Below are 18,145 nucleotides of genomic sequence, written 5' to 3' on the forward strand. Positions count from 1 at the left end.
AAGTTATAAACTGTCCTTGGTAAGGGGTATATCAGACTAAATTACGGAGAGTTGGTGCTACTGTTAATTTGGAGGTTAAGTGGGCAAATAATATCAACATATTAGGAAACATAAAGGTAAGCCATCTGTATGCAATGGGGAAAAAAACAAGCCAATAGTCCATAAATAGTCAAAAAACAAGAGTCAATTTTTCCAGATTATAATAAAGCAATCACGCCATGACAGAAGGGGTGTCCAAATCATGTTCCTGGCTTGGGGAAAAAGTATCTGCCTATTTTCATTCTCTGTCTTCACCACAATGATACGGAATTTCTCATCAGACACTGATGTCAAATGGCTGGCTGTGAGGGGAGCATCTCACAGGAAGAAGGTGACAGAAGAGTAGCAGGGGAAACATGTATTACAGATGATCTGGTAATTGGGACAACAGGATGTGAGGTGGGTTGGGGAGGCTCATGCAACATTAGACCCACTGTCAGGAAGGGCATGAGGTCTCTCAGATTATCTGGACTTCTCCAAGTAAGTCTCGGATATCCAGAGAGTAGGGGTGAGTGATAAAGATCGAGGAATTTTGGCCATTCCACTTTACACTTGTAATGCGGATTTCTGGCCGAGTTTTTTTCACATAGGCAACTTACCAACGGTAAATTGTTGAGCCCAAATGAGAATTGACATCCCATAGTGTGATTTTCAGGCACTAGGAGAGCACCCAGCAAGATTTTCCCAATGCGGGCTGCCATGACCGTTTGCGGTGAGAAAGCTGCCACTCAAGTAGAAAATTAACTCAAGTGGCAGCAAAACCAACTCGAGGAGTAGCGCAATGTGGTGCAATTCGCACTGTTTTTCAGGACAGAATGGGCTCTTGGTGCTATAAAGCAGCGTGAGCAGTGTGCTGTGACCATTTATGCCCATTCGCAGATCTCTGTAGAATCTTGTGGAGTTTTCGCGGAACTACACAGAATTCCATGGAATAAAACTCTGCATGTACTGTCCACTGCTAATATAGAGATTGCTCCATGACCTCTCTGATTGGCTGCAGGGCCTAATTGAGAATGTCCAATGCCACTGATTCTGAATGGGAAGGGAGTGGACCGCACAAAAGTGCTGTGGGCTATTGGGGTCTGAAGGATTCATCGACTGTTGGTGTTCTATTGGGAAGACACTAGGAGGAGAATATACATGTGCAGGGGATGAAGCTGTAGGCCCTGATGGAATGTAGGTAAGGAAGGAATGGGTCCATTCCCAGATGGTTGTGGGGCCTTGTCTTCAGCCACTGCACATTGTTGTTGGTCAAGGCCAGGAGGAGCTGCAAGATCTTCCTCCTCCTCGCTTATGGTATCCACATCCCCCACACTCTTTCCTCAACTTTCTACTTCAGCCTATGTCTGGAGTCCTTTTGTGAGAGATATTGTCTGTCTCTGTTCAGATGCACTGTCCCTGCGGGTGGTGGCTTTCTTTTCCTTGCTGGTGGTGAAAGTCTCTGTGCCTGCCTTCTAGTCAATTACCTTCTTTCTTGCTTCAGGTCCTGCTAGGGATGTGCTTTGGCAAGACTGGCCCTGTGAAAGGAATGTGAAAAACAGAGCGCCATTTTCATTCTAATGCTAAAAAACTCATAGGAAGTTTAGATAAAAGGGCTAATTTATTAGAAAATAAAAGATCTTATATTGTGGAGCATTTATCAAACTTTCCTATTTTCTAAGCTTTGATACTAATATTTATTACTTTTGCCAAAATAACTTTTGGGGGCATTCAAAGGAGGAAAAAGAGTTGTGATTAGAGCTTATGTATTTGACTAATCATGAGCTAAAAGTAAAAACAGTTGTTTTTCAACATTTTCACACACTGGTCAGCTGGTATGAGAGTGCATTTGTAGAAGGCAGTAAACTATTACAAGAGATTATGTTTTATTATTTTTTTGATTCATACATGTACAATTATTTTTGTGGATTAGGAAAGAACGGAGTAAAATAAATATGGCGGTTAGGATGTAAGGTAAAGTTACACAATGTCAGCATCATATAGATAAACTTCGACAAAATGGAAATGTATCAGATCACTAATTTGTCAGTTGGGTTTAAACTATCATTTTGTCACAAAACAGACATATATGAAGGCAAGATTTGATGATTAGGCGATACACACTAAATTATTATTATACACAGGTTAGCAATGTTAAACTTTTAAACCTTTCTTAACAAACAAAATACAACAGGTTGGAACAAATCTTACAGTGAACATGTGACAGGACACCACTCTCAAAACTCATGTGTACTTAAGTGAATACTCCAAAAATACAAAAATCATCTCTTTGCTACTCAACAACTTCCAACAGTGCATGGCTGGTCAGTGAAGCAGAATCCTTCTGTTCGGAGGTGCCAAACATATGGCTATGAGGACAATCCCATAATTGCATGGCATTTATTTGGGACCAGTGACAAAGTTCCTCACAATACCTGCAGCAGCACTCTCTTCATGGGGTGTGGGCACTAATTGAAATGTCACATTGTGATGTCCTGCCAGATCTTGGCCCATGCTACCTTCCTCATCTGAGTGTCCAGACCCCTCCTAAAACTTTGGACAACCCCCTCTCTGTTTCTAATTTATCATTTACTGAAAGAGGGGGAATTTGAGTTCTTCTGCCATGTTGGGGATAGGATTAATGCAAGGACCAGCAGGATGGAGGAGAACGGTGTTATGGTGAAGAAAGGGTGTCTCGGAATGACCAAAACATGTTGACTCACTCTTCTTGTATGTAGTTTCCTTTTTGTTGTGGTAGGTGGTGGCTTGTGCACCAACTGCGTAGTCTCCATTCTGAATGCAGGGCAAGACGCTACAGTTGGGGTGGAGATTCTGCATGTGGGAGAGACCCCTCCATATGTGGAAAAGATTCCCCTGCATGCAAGAGGGAGACCCCTGCATGCATCAATAACACTCATAAATTGGATAGACGCATAAAATAATAACAGGGATTGTTTGTGTACCCAATGCATGTTTGTAAAGTAAGGGTTTTAGTATGCTTGTTCTAAAACATGAGCATATTTTATGAGATTTTGGGCTTACGCGTTGGTAATGATAGTGTCTGTAATGTTATCAAAATAGAGGAGTCAACCTATTTTTGACAATAGCATAACATGTTAGTTGATAACATGTATAAAACTGTATTTTTCAGGATGGTATATATGGAAAAAAAGGTAGTAGCACATCATTCAAAATGGACACAAGACCATCCCTCCACATAAAAGCTGTAACCAAAATAGCAGCTCAAGAAAACAATTAGCTAAACAGTCAATCCCACACCTCTGTACTTTATCCAAGGCGGGGTACTTGGATCTGGACATACATCAGGGTCTACTAACCAATGAGCTGCATTTCACTGATATCACCAGCATTCACCTCAATAAAGCAGCCCCAAGCATTGCAGGAAGTTATACATTGATGGATTGTCAGCGTTTTCTTTTGAAGAAAAGATGTGCTGTGAGTTGAGGAGGCTGAGGTGCCACTAGGATGTAGTGAGTGGCACCTAGTTCACAAAGAAAGTGAGAAATGGCATAGATTTTCCTTGTCACTCTGCATTTCCAACATTGACTGTCGCATGGTGATAAAAAGGTGCACTCTTTTGTTGATGCATCTCAGGACCCATGCAAGCATTAAGACTAGCTTGCCTGTGAGCTCCAATGTTGTCATCGGTGACTCTCTGGAAAGGTTCAGTGGCCTTTAAATGGAGTGCACACGCATTTTAACATAGGCAGGGATAGCCTTGGAGTGGGCTGCAGATGACTCAAGCTTGGTTCCTAGTCTGCAACCATGTCAAGAATTACATCAGGTGAGATGTAGGGGTGTACACAATTTGTGTAATTTTCTTTTTTGTAATTACATGACATTTCAACAAAATGCAAATTCATCAATTAGCACTATATTTTAGTGCAAAATGCATCCTTGTATCAATTTATGACAAATAGTGTAGGAGAACAAAACCACTGCAACCATGTGTTTATAGTAAATATTACCATGGATGGTGCATTTGCAGTTAACGTTAACTGTCAATACCAAATCATTATTCAAAGTGATGTAATGGTGTAATTTCACAAATTTAGAGTAACAGTAGTATGCAAGTTTCCAAAATAATACAAATTACACAGGCATAATTACAATTTCAGCCAGGCCCAGTTGGAAGTGGTATCTGGCAATCACAACTTCACTGGACATCCCAAAGATGTTGATACTTTGCCTGTAGACCCCTCCCTGTCCTTCTCCTCCTCAAATAAGTATTCCTCAACGTGAGGAGCAAAGGCAAAGCAACAAACATGTTCAACAAGAGCTATGATTGGTTGATGTAGAAATGTGTTTCAAATGTAGATGGGTGAAGGTGTTGGGAAACATCGTTTCTTTCATTTATCAGTTGTGTGTTGATAGTGTTGTAATAATTCTCATATACATCTACAGCATTTTTTTGTAAAGGGAAAAATAGAAATAAATGCATTAGAAATTACCCTTGTTTTAACATTAAAAATGATTTGCTTAAGACATGCTTAAGACATTTTTTCCACTGGATCTAAAATTATACTGAATTTGCCTTAAAGTTCTTTTACATTTTGAATTATATAAATCAAATAAAATAATGAGTACTTTTTATAGGATTTCATAACATTTTTCACTTTGTTGGATATTCTGAAAAAGAATAAATGTTCCTATAGTGATTTTTTGTTGGACTTGGACATTTCTGCAGGGTCATTCCGAAACTTTTTACCTTCATCCTCTTGTTTTCAGAACCCATTTTTGTTGCAATCTAGCACTCTGAGCACTTTACCACTGCTAACTAGTGTAAAATGTGTGCTATCTCCTTTAGATATGGTAAAATTGGCTAACACACAATTGTCACATTTAATCTACTTGTAAACCCCTAATAAAGTGGTACTAATTGTACCCAGGGCATGTAAATTAAATGCTAATAGTGGGCCTGCAGCACTGACGGTGCCATTCACGTAAGCAGCCTTTTAAAAATGCCTCTGACCTGCCATTGCAGCCTGTGTGTGTAGTTTAACCTTCTATTTCAACCTGGCAAGATAAATAGTTTACCCAGCTTAAACCTTCCTTTTTAATATATGTAAGGCACCCATAGTGTAGGCCCTATACAGCCAGAGGGCAGGGTGTGGTATATTTAAAATGTTGGGCATGTACTTTTAAGTTTTACATGTCCTGGAAGTGTCCACTACTGCAAGGTCTACCTCTCCTATTGGATAACATGGGGTTACCTTATGACATTTATTAATCACTAACTTTCAATAGGGAGCAAGTAGGAATATCAAGTTTGGTGATTAAAGAATTGCAATTTAAAACCATCTAATGGTTAAGTCAGATTTTTAGTCACAATTTTGAAAATATTACTTTTAGAAAGTTTGCATTTCCTTGTCCTACCCATTTGATGCCTGCAGCATGTATCCTGGGTCATATGGCTAAACGTAGCTGGAAGTTGGTCTTTGTGTACTTCTCCCAGACAATGAGACTAAGATAAAAAGGTGCTAGCAGGATGGGCCATCTCTGACTTGATGAGGGGGAAGAGCAGCCACCTGTCACACTTCCACATCACAAAGCCCCTACCTATACATACTCACAAGAGCTTTGACATTACTCTTTTTGTGGCTCCGGACAATCTAGGGCCAGGGCATGAATGCAGAAGATGTCAAACACCTCCTGAACCTTCTCATACTTCAAAGTGGGCACCAGGTGTAAATGGACCCCCAGACCCAACTCTTCAGTACACCTCTGGACCCGTGGAAGACTCAGAAGGGCTGCTGTGCTGCTCTGCAATAAGGGATTGTACTATGTTGCCCTGCTGCCTGAGAAACGGTTCAGGACTTGCATCTGGATCCCAGGACCACCAGAGTGACTCTGGGCTAGTTGGGTGGCCTCATTCTGATGGAAGCCTCAGGGACAGGCTCCACCATCTTGAACTCAGCCTCTGAACTCAGTCCACTGTGAGTCTTACGCCCCTAGTGGTCCCACCCCATTCCTGTAAGTAGGCCTGAATGTGCCCTGTCAACCCAGCTGTGGCCCTGTGGTCAGAACTGAAGCAGCGCGATGCAACTCCTCGCAGCTCCGCTTTGGAACCACTGCAGTGTGATGCAGCCTCATTGCCGAACCTCACACCTTATCCTGCAGCCTCGTTGGACCCTCTGCTGCATGACACAGGCCGCAAGCCCCTCATCAACTTAACTCTTGACAATGATGTTGGACTCCGCCAAGCAGCCCCACCACTTCTTCAAAACAACCTAAGCATCTTTGGCACAGGACTTCCCATAGCAAGCCCCTTATCGATGGCCTCCTCAACAATGACACAGGACTCCGAATCAGAGCTTCGGAGCTCTTTGAAACAGCAGCTGTGTGAGGCAATACTCTGCTGCCAGGATTTGAGGTACTTTGTTCAGTCAGCCTAACTTGGTCGCTGGTTCTGGCCAGTGCTTCATCGTAGTCAGCCTGAACTTGTGACTTTGCGCCAGTCCAGCATGACCAGATAACCACAGCTGGCTCTTTGTGCATTTAGGCACTATTTTTACATAAAACTTTGACATTACATATCTCTGGTTCCACTGATTGGATTTTTGTTGTTTTTAACTCAAATAATATATGAAACTTTACTCAGTTTTCTAAAATGGGATGGGAATTTTCTTCTGTTTGTTATGTTTTAACTTTATTATTCTTTGGATGCCTCACAAATACTTTACACATGGCAAATAAGTTAAGCCTGACTGCTTTGTGACAAGTTACCAGAGACCCAAGCACAGGTTAATTTGAAGTTTGCTTGTGTTTCACCCTGACAGAGATTGTGATTGCTGCTTAAGTAGAGTTTCACCCTCTCAAACAAGAACCCAATTGTCAACATTTGTTGTGTTGAATACATTCTCTGGGAGTGTCTTGCAGTACCATATTTGGGGCTGGACGTACTCCAAGGCAGAGCTGGAGTACATTTAGTACTGCTTTGGGGTATTTTGGCTTTGGGAGCAGTTTGGTAATATCAATGTGCTTACTGATTTGTGCATTGGTCTTTGTCCCTCCCTAAAGCCCTCCCTGATCCCCTCCCATTTTTTAGTAAGTCTCCTCTATATTACAGCCACTCTCCTGTCCCTTCCACCATTACTAAAAAAGCATGCAGCATATGTAGAGATCTCTACAGCCAGAGTGGACATCTCTGTTTAGAAAAGATAAGAGAAATAGAGAACTGAGCACAGAGGTTTGTCAATAGCATTTTGTAGTATGTGTGTAGTATTATTATAGCACTAGTAAACACAGCACAAAATGCAGTCTGTGACTAAACCCCTCAGAGATTGCAGGCTTCACCTTTTCAGGCCGATTAGTTTTATGGTATGATTTTCTATTAAATGCTCTCACCATTTCTGAGATCTAAATCAATAATTCATTATTATTTGTTCCTATGACACAGGGGTACTGCAGCATGTCTTTAGATGATGTTGCAGCTTCTCATAATCTCTACATATCCTTGTAGGGAGAATACAATCTTTCACAATTCCATAACTGTCTGAAATGCAATATACAAGTTGGTCTGGATTTTAAAGTATGCTTCCAAAGTGTTTGTTTTAAATAGTTAGGGCCTGATTTAAAGTTTTGTGGCCGGGTTGCTCCATCACAAACATAATGGATAGCCCATCCACCTCATTACAAATAACAAAGAATATTAAGCACTTGTAATAAGGTGCAATTATCTCACTCCATTCCTGGTCATTATGTGCTCTCAGACAAACCAATTTCTGGGGAGGAGGCCCAAATGTCTGGGCCTCTGTTTCAGCAGTTTAAGGCTTCAACTTGCTACTGACTTGGTGGGTGTCCGTCAGGACCTGCCCGGGCTGCAAGTGCCATCTCGCTTGCCCTGGACCCCTTATTGGCCCCTCCCTGCTCTTCCGGGTCCATACCATGTGGCATCCCAAGGACCCTGTGTGAGCCTCTCATCTATCCTGCCTGAGGCTGAGTCCTGACATCTCGCTCCCTCTGTACCCCTGCTGTGAGGCATCCCAGGGGCCCCGCAGGAGCTTCACATGTACTCTGTCTGTGGCTGTATGCCATCCTTAGCTCCCTCAGTGCCCCAGCCGTGAGGCATCCCAAGGACACTGTGTGAGCCTTCCATCTACCTCTAGTAATTTATCTCTTTTGTCTATCTTACTTGGGTTTCTTCTACCACGCTACCTACAGTATCACGATCGGAGGGAGCTCCCCCTGTTCTGCTTCCCCTTTTCTCTTTCTATGCGAAAACCATATGCACTAACTCAGGTCCACCCATGCCTCTTCTGGCACCAGGGGTCATCCCTTGAGCCGCGTCCGGGGCAAGCTCTCTGAATTTTGCCTCCTGAAAACGAGAAATGGCAACTGCAACTGAGCTGCCTACCCGTGGGATGTGTCGTGCCCTAAGCTCAATGTTCGCCTTCAGCTGACAGTCAACTAGTTTTCACAGCAGATTGAGCACCGCCTGACATTTCGCTGTCCCTGTGTTAATTGCCTGCACTACCGCGTGGTTGTCAGACCATAGCCTTATCTGTCTGTTTGCCAGCCGTTGGGACCAAATGTGGAATGCCACCATAATGGGGAACAATTCCAGTAAGGAAATGTTGGTGGCAAATCCCGCCTTTTGCCAGCTCGCCGGCCAAGCCCCTGTCGTTCATGCTTCCCCTAGGATGGCCCCGAAGCCCCCCAACGAGTCTGTGTAAAACTCAAGTTGGTTCGTCTGAACCCAAGGCACGCTCCACATGAAGGTGCCGTTGAAATTGGTCAGTAAAGTTTTCCATTGTCCCAAGTCCTCCTTTACCCCTTGCATCAGGCGGACCCTGTGGTGCTTCTGAATCATGCTAATGGTCATTCAGGCCAAGCGTCTAGCAAAGGCGCGCCCCGCAGGGATTACCCTTGAGCGAAATTCAATTTCCCCAGCCGCTGCTGCACTTCCCCTAGCGTTGCCTTCCTCTGTTGCCTTAATATACCAATAATCTCCTTTAGTTCTGCCACCTTATCGGGTGGCAATTTGCATGTCCCGGACACTGAGTCCACCTCTATTCCAAGCAAGGACAGTTTCTTGGTCGGGCCCGCTGTCTTGTCCTGAGCTAGGGGATTCCCACTTCCTGGCCCAGGTCTATGAAACTGTGAAGGAGGTTGGTGCATTACCCTGTGCCCGTCTGCCTATAAAAAGGAAGTCTTCCAAGTAGTGGACCCCTCCTCCCTCGGGGTGCGTGTTCCTAGTTCCAACTCCAGGAATCCGCTAAAGGCCTCAAAGTATTCACAGGATATTGAGCAACCCATTGGTAAGCATTTGTTATAGTAGTATTTTCCGTCTAGCTGAATACCTAGCAAATGGTAGCTATCTCGGTGTACTGGCAAGAGGCGGAAGGCGGATTCTATGTCTGTTTTTGCCAACATGCCCCCACCCTGCCTGCATTATCAGGTCAACCGTGTTGTCTACAGATGCGTAGGCTACTGAGCAACTCCCCTGCTCCAGCCAGTCGTTGATGGAGTCCCTGTGGGGGTGTGACAGATGATGTATTAACCTGAATTTGCCTGCCTCCTTCTGTGGCACTGAACCAAGAGGAGATACCACCAAGTCCTCTAGTGGGGGGAAGTGAAAGGGCTGGCTACCCGCCCCAGCTGAACTTCCTTTTCCACCTTCTGTTGTGCCACCCTTGGGTTGTCTCCTATTGATTTCAGGTTCCGGCTTTCCCAGGCGCCCTTAGGTCCTTTGTAAGGAATTGGAAAACCTTGCGTGAAACCTTCTGCTAACCTTTGCCTGTCTGTCGCCTTGGGATAGTGACCTAATAAGTGTAATAGTCTGCTTGTTTTTATGAGGCTTGTTAGTGGCTGTCCCTCGCCGGCACCCCAATTGCCCATGTCTTGGCGTGCCTGCTCCTCACTTCTTTGTGCCTGCCTTCTCCTTGCTGGACCCTGGGCCTGCTTGCAGCGCATGGGGGGTGGCTTCCCCCGCAGGACCCGCATGCATGCTGAAACCTGCAGTTGGCCCCCCACTTACAATCGTCCTTGTCGAACTTCCAGCACGACTTTCCTGATTTGTTACTGCCATGGTTCTTTCCTTTGAACTCCTGTCCCTGTCCTTCATATTTACTTTTACTCCCATAGGGACAACAATTGTGTTCTCTTTAGCTGAACTCTTCTCTGGCAGCTACCATGTGTGTCATGATCCCTTCCATGTCCTGAAAGTCCTACTCTCTCACTGGCCATGTCTGCATCTTTTCCCTGAAGCCCTCATTGTATCCCAACCATGCATCCCCCTGATAATTTTGCTGTGCATCATGCACCTTTTGCTCATATGAAATAAGTGTTGCAGCACTCTAGGGGAACTTTTTGATTAAAATGCATGCCAGTTCCTGAACGCTCTCAGCCAATTCTCCAGTGACCTCTCTACCCTGAGCTTGAATCTTTCCCTCCTGTCATTGTCTTTTCTGTCTTGCACCGTCAGGTCCAAGCTTGCCTGACGCACTTCTATCAGGGGAAAAATGTCTACAAATTCTTTCCTCCATATTCCTTCCTTTACTGTCAGTGGGATGAGATTGGCCAACCCTAGGAGTTTTGTGGTTGTAGGGGGATCTCCCAGGGAGGGGCACAGGTACTCGCTGGCCGGCTACCCCTTGGGGTCCGGGCCCTCTACTGCTCCGTTTTTCCCAGTATTACTAATCCCGGGGGCTGCCACCCCCTCCTACGCGGTCTCCTCTGGTCTTGCTTTCTCACTCTGCTTTGCCTGGTGGGGAATATCTTTTCCCTTGCCTGTTAACCCCTTTGTGCAGCCCCTTGTTCTAGTCTTTGTTCTGGCCCTCCCCTGATGCTCACTGTGCGTTGCTTACCAGTGTACTCATCAGCCGCGTTGGTTCACCCTCTGCTTGATTCCTGGGGGGCTGCCATACTGGCTACAGACTCTCATCATCACTGCTCTCCTCGGTGTCTGAGCTGAACACCATCTCGGGGGTCGCTGCCCTCCTATTCTCAGCTTGCGTATTTTTGCCACCACCTCGCCCTGTTTTCTTGGCAACAGGAGTCTTTGCCCCTGCTTTGATGATCTTTGCGGGGGCCGCCGTCTTGGCTGGATACCCCCTGCTTTCCCGTTTCTTGGGGGGTGGTGCCGGAGGGGATGCCTACCGTTGCTTCTTCCCTTTTCCTTGGGCTCTCTCACTGATCTGATGCTCCAACCAGGTTTTCCCTTTTAGGGCTACCCTGGCTTTATCCAATATCGCCTGTAGATCTTCATCCAAATCCGGCCCTGTGTCTCCCCTTTGCCTTTTTTAGCCTTACTGGGGAGCCCTTGGATGCCCTTGTGCCTCTCTGAAGAATGCCAGGAGCCATGTCTCCCTATCGCCTGTTGGCCATCCTGTTGTGCCCTTTACATCTTTCACCTTACTTCTGAGATCCTCCCTCTGGAATGTCATCAGTCAATAGTTCCCAAGTTCACAACTCCTCAATGAGCACCTGCTTGCCCCCAAAATAACCTGGCAGCAGTGATCTGGTTATTGGGTTCTTATCCTTCTCTCCTTATTGATTTTGGAGTTGCCGCATGTGGCCCCTAATCACTTTCACCAGGCTGGGGATAGGGGTCTTTGGCCCCCACTTGACCGCTCACCTTCCCCCCTGCAATGGGTTAAAGACGCAGTCCTCTTTCCTTTCCACGGGTCCTTAGAGTACAGCCGCAGGGATCCTGCCACTTTAAGGCTGCTCGTCGCCTGCCTCGCAGAGCACGGCTCCTGCTTCCTTCCAGGTGCAGCCTTCGGCGCCTGAGGTTGGTTTGAGGAAGCCTGGCTGCACCCAGTGAATGCGTCCCTCTGCGTCACTTCTACCTTCCATGGGGGGGGGGGATGTCTGAGTATTGGAGCCTTGTGCCCCTTTTTATCCCCCCTCGCCGCTCAACAGCTCGCCTCCAGATTGGGGGGGCTGTAGGTTGCCCTAGGGCGAACAATCCTAGTCTGCCCATTTCGGGGCTTTGTGACAGGGAGGGGGGGCTTCCTGCCTCCGGGTGGCTTTTGTCTCGGGCCCCCTTCAGGAGTACATTTATACCATATATCAAGTTACTGTCTAAGTATTAAAGGACAGTTATACAATTATTTTCACCTTACCTAAATTCCTCTTTTAATCTCCTGTTAGAACAATACCACCTTAAAAATACATAGACAGCACTACTGTGCATGAAGATTTACTGATGTTTAAAATCTAACATGATTACTGGAATCGGTCCTTTACTCTGAGTCCATACTAGTTCTTTAACCCACTGTGACCAGTGCTTCGCTATCTAGGAGGGTACTGGAAAAGAATATAAGTCAAACAAAGTAGTGTTAAGACTTCTTTTGTTCTGTCAAGTGTTCCTGTGTACTCTCAGAATGCTAATCCCTGTGAAGTGGTTGTCAGTTAACACCTATCTGTCTTTCCTGGACTCAGAGGCAGGCCATTTTTGTTCTGAGCCAGAGTCATTAACTCTCATAGCCAAGAATGTATATTCCAGCTCTGGCGGCATGGTGAATTTCAGAACTGGTTTAAAGCTTCAATGTGTTTATTAAGTAGATTGGAAGCACATTTTTCAAAAACTTGGCATAGATAGGGAAGGTAGACGCAGGCCGAAAGTTGGATAGGTTGTTTGGATCAGATTTTATTTTTTAAGATTGTTCTGAGAATCTGAGGACACCAAATTTGAGGGAGTCAGACAACCCACCTGCTAAGAGAAGCATTTATAAAACAGCACTTTAGGTTGAAGAAGATATGAAAAATTAAAAGACTGCCCAGCCAAAGAGTGAACACCAACCCTTCAGTTCAAATGTAAATATAAAGCTTTGAAGCCCAGAATATATAACATAAAATTAGTAATTAGGAGCTGGCATAGCTTATAAGATCTTTAGTCAGTAAATATCAACATATGCATATTTATCTTGCTGAGTAATTGTACTTTGTTAAATGACCCACTAACCAAGACATGAGGCAGGTGTTTAACAAGCTGCTGCAAATGATCTGTAAAGCAGCAATTAAGTTGCTTATATTTAATATACTAATTGCATTGCTGTGTCTAACAGACAGCAATTTGGCTGAAAAAGATAGACAAATTGATGGAAAAATAGCATAAACTCTTGTAATTGACATAAGCTGGGCCACCTGATGGTTGGGCCCAAACATTGAAACATGCTTGATAGCACGGTCAATTAAGTCATTCATTTTTATTGGATTTGCATCACATTTGGCAATACACAAAGATAACATTTGTCGACATAAAAAGTAATTGGAATGGTTAATGTAGGGGACTTAATTCTCATAAACTTGATGTTCGTCTCCACCCTGTCAAAGGCATGGCTTATGTTTACAAATGCGATGTGTACCGCAATGGGAAAAATGTATTTTTATTGCACTAGACTAGGATGAGCTGGTATTATTCCACGCGCAACCAGTTTTGTAACAAATAATGGAGAGCAAATACATGCATTTTTGGCAGACAATATGCCCCAACCAAAAGATATATAATACTTAAATTAAATACGAATGTCTTGTATCTTTTGAAAAAGTCGATCTTGAACAGCAGAAACGCATGCAACTTTGTATGATGTATTTTTCTCTATCATATTGTGTGCTGTAAGCGATGCTAGAATTTAGTTTCAAATGAGCAACACAGTAAATACGAACACAAACATTTGGGATGGTGCACGTAGGAACATAGAAGACACGCTAAAATGAACGATGGGGATTTCCTTACAGGCACGAAGGAGACAGAGTAAATGCAAAAATAGCACAAATCGAAGAATGCATGATACTGTCCCCGAGTGCTTTGTCATATACGGTCTCCTACTGGCGCCTTCCGTAGGACTTTCTTCTACCTAACTATATCCTCTGCTTTACGTGTACCACCCTGATTTACATCACATTGACATACGTTGCCATACCGTAACGTGGTTACTATGTATACGTGGATAGTTCCCCATGTGGGCATAATCTTCAAATGTACCACAACTGTCCTACCGAGTAAGAAGACCTGCATACATGCTGCATGCCTTCTATGTTCACGTATGATCGACAAAATAGGATGATGCGCCGGAATGGACCATTTCCACAACTTTGATTGTAACCACGATGGGACCGTGGTTTTTCTCTGTTATTAAAATTCAATAAAGATATACTTTAAAAAAGGAAAGTGTAATAATGTGGAATATACACAGTATTGTGTCCAAAAGGTTATATTTATTCAGCCCCAACCAACAGTCAGCTCACAACTGACAATCCTGGAATGACCAGTTATGGGAACCTTGGTGTCATGTGGTTCCAAGCACTAGGTTCCAACATGGAACCAGAATACAGAGGAAGACAGGTCATCACACTTCTCCCTCTTAAACATTAAACTGGCGACGAGGGTGGGTCGTATCTGGAACAATAGTCGGGTTTCTCATTTTGGGGGAAAAGGGAAATGTGAGGATATTGTTGCTGTTCCTGATCTGCGTTCTAATAATTCTCGCAAGAGTGTGAGAGTATGCAGGCCTCCTGTTCACTTGCGTGATTATGTCTAGGTAGTTTCTTCTTTGTTTTTCTTTATCTTTCTGTTGCCTACTTCATTGCTGAACATGTAAACCTGTTTAATGTTTAAGAGGGAGAAGTGTGATGACCTGTCTTCCTGGGTATTCTGGTTCCATGTTGGAACCTAGTGTTTGGAACCACATGACACCAAGGTTCCTATAACTGGTAATTCCAGGATTGTCAGTTGTTAGCTGACTGTTGGATGGGGCTGAATAAATATTACTTATTGAACACAATCCTGTGTGAATCCCAAATTATTACACTGATGACTTAATTAAAAAGCGAATAAAGGGGCTGTCATATCTGCTCACTGCGTTACGGAAAACAAAGTTAAGCTCACGCAGAATGTAACATTTACAGAAGTCATAGTTGTTTTATTTTACAAGACCGCAATTATGCGCTAACGCTATTTCCATGTTAGATGAACATGCGATTCCGTGCATTATGATTATTCTTGTTTTCAATAGTTTTGTATAAAAAGAATGAGTTTTTAATGTCTAGTATCAATGTCTAGTGAGACTTGGTTTTTAATTGTGTTTTTAATGATTATATGAATTGTAAATTGATTGTGTTAATAAATTTGACAACAGAGTTGTACCAAACATGCACTGTGATAAGCCTCAATGATTTTTATAACCTAAGTAATTTGTTGTAATTTTGTGTGAATCTACCACTGTCCCTTTTATAAATACGGTTACTGTCGTAAAAACACTATATTGTTCCTTTGCCTTTCCCCCTTAAGAACCAGACATGCTGTTTTGAGTTAGACACCCTTAGTAGGAATATTGAAATCGGACATATTCTCTGTTGTCCATTTGTGATTGGGACCTTTTTTCTTTGAACACTACTTTCCCCCCAGTCCCTTATAAGTCTGTGCGGGGTCCTCCTCCCTTTTTATAGATATCGAAACATGTAACAACCCCTCGTGCTTTAGAATACCACACTATCGTGACATCCCCATATAAACAAAATCATCAACCAGGGCTGCTACATAACAATTAGATTGAGACCTGCTCTCAGTCAGGATGATGTGGTATGCGAGCATGACGTGTGCCATGTGGGCATGGTAATCTCCCGTGTGCCACATCGGTGTCATCCACTTCACTACATTTCATGGAGAAGGAGCTGTTCCTTTTGTTGGAACCCCAAGTGCAGCATGCATGCAAAGTCGGAAAAGGAAGGAGAAACTAAAGCATTTCTCCTTTCTTGCGCCTAGTTTAAAAGGGAGCCGTTTTCTCACGATAAGCCCAATCTACTGTATTTAGCAAACTGGGTTTAGCGTGAGAAACCTTGGGCGGTTGCATGGGAACACCCATACACCACCTTTGGTATGCCCCCATGGTTCAAAGTAATGCGAAGCAGCACAATATACTGCTTTGCATTACTTTTATGTTAAGTTAATTAGGAAAAAAAAGATTGTGCACCATTTTGCTTCACTTCTGTGACACAAACATGGCGCAAAAGCTTAGTAAATCTCCCCCTTAGAGGTGGAATGAAATACTGTTGTGTAGGATGATCCTGTTCATGTCTGCTGTAAAATGCACTCAAGCTCTTCTTTAGCTACAGGGATTTCAAATTGGATGTTGTTACGATAGATGGACCCCATGACTTAGTCTTGGCGAAGTGTGGAAACTACTTTATTGACATGGTCTCCATCTGATACCTGGTTCATATAACTTTGGAGAAAAATCCCCCCAAAAACATAATTCTCCTAAATCAATAATCACACATTGTACAAGGTGTATACCAAGTAAAATGCAGACCCCTATTGAAACAATTGAGGAAATAACTAATTTAACCCCTTCGGGGCTGATGACGAGCTCAGCTCGTCATGGGCGTAACCTGCGCTACCAGGATGACGAGCTGAGCTCGTCACGTAACGCGGGATTTTTAAAATCGCAGCGCGCAGCGGGAAAACCGCTAGCGCGCATGCGGTTAAGATATATTAATGCAGAGACAGAACCTTTTCTGCTGTACTGCAAAAGCTTAAAATGTTGACATTTTAAATTTCTAGCACAAAGAATCATAGGTTTTTTGCTGTTAGTAAACCCCTATTGTGAGAAATTGGGTTGTTGGTGCCATGCGGTGTTAACCCTGCCCAAGCAACAGCCCCTATCCCTGATAGGGTAAACAACAAAAGTCACTAAATTAACCTGTGCTTAACCCTCTAGTAGCTTGGCTCAAAAACAATCCGTTTTAATTTAGAGGCAATGTGTAAAGTATTTATGCACCACACAAACAGTGATGAAGTGAAAACACAGCACAAGAAATTTCCCCACCAATTTAGAAAAATAGAGTACATTTTAATACATTATTTGGCACCAAAACAACAAATATCCAATTAGAAGAACTGGAGTAATTAATTTTTAATCGCTTCTCGGCCTTTTGGCTAAGATCAAGTGTAGAATTTTTAAATTTAAGGTAAAAACCTGTGCCTAAATGATCAAAGCACCAAATACGGACTTCAAGTTTCTCGAGAGCTGGTCAGATGAAAAAAATATGGATGATCACGATGGAGCGCGAGTTGTATAAGGAGTGGCCTGGGCTTGGTCGGTGCTTGCATTCTGGTTTAGAAGAAAATTCAACAAAAATGTTCTAAAAAGGTGAAGTTTAGAGAAGTAAGGCTATAGGCGGTGTCTGAGGAGGATGCACCACCATCAGAGAGCTGATGGACGAAGTCACAGTGAAGATTTCCATGTTCAGACTTAGTCTCTTTCATGGAAGTGGAGAAACTCCAGCAGACTGATACTGTAAGCAATGGCCGATGAGGGTTCCACAAAGCAAGATAACCCTTCTGTTAAGGACCACTAAACAGGATTTGCTGCTGTGGAGAAGAACGTAGCGTGAGCTGCCTTGAATTCAGGCTGACCGGAAATGCACCGTAGGTGGATAAAGGTTAGTCCCAGTCTCCATTCAGTTCTTGGAGCAGGTTTTAACCAACAATTCTCAAAGTCCCAGGTTTTGGATTTTGGCTACCTGGGCATGTTTAGAACCACTTCCAAGGGAACAGGGCTGGGGAGGCACCTCTTGGAGGCTCGTGACTCACTCAGGCTGGGTACAGGTTGAAGATGGCAGAAACCTTTTCTGTCCCTGAGGCTCTTTGGTAGATCTGGGTTCAAGAGATGGTACAGGGCTCAAGCAGCAGGTCAGTCCTCTAGAGTTCAAGGCAGGCTTCAGGCAGCAGAACAGTCCTTCCAGGTGCAGAAAAGCAGTCTTCTGGAGTACAGAGCAGACCACAGCAGCAATCAGTCCTCAGAGACTCCTTCAGCAGGTCCAAAAATATGACTGAAGAGTGGGTCTGAAGCCCTATTTTGATACCTGCTGCCTTATTTGAAATATGAGAAGGTTCTAGAGAATTCCCTTTCAAGTGCTTGGGGATTTCTGCCTCTCGTGTTCTGACTCCAGCCTGGCTACGGGAATAAATAAGGGGTGTGAAGCCCTTTGTGTGAAGGCCGGGCAGAGCCTATTGATTTGCAAGTGAGGATGTGCCGAGGTTAGTCCCCCATCCTGCCAGTGATGGCCCATCCAGGCACACTAATCCCTCTATTGCATAGGTCTTCAAACTGTGGGGCACACCCCCTGAAGGTACAGCATCCCCTCAGGGAGGGCG

General features: G+C 43.9%; 1 pseudogene; it reads left to right on the plus strand.

Annotated features, from left to right (window-relative positions):
• The first annotated feature begins 16,904 nt into the window (after nucleotides 1-16,904).
• LOC144756887 (U2 spliceosomal RNA) lies at nucleotides 16,905-16,968 on the plus strand (annotated as a pseudogene).
• Nucleotides 16,969-18,145: the final 1,177 nt, after the last annotated feature.

Source organism: Lissotriton helveticus, chromosome 5_1, assembly GCF_964261635.1.
Source record: "Lissotriton helveticus chromosome 5_1, aLisHel1.1, whole genome shotgun sequence".
Lineage (NCBI taxonomy): Eukaryota > Metazoa > Chordata > Amphibia > Caudata > Salamandridae > Lissotriton > Lissotriton helveticus.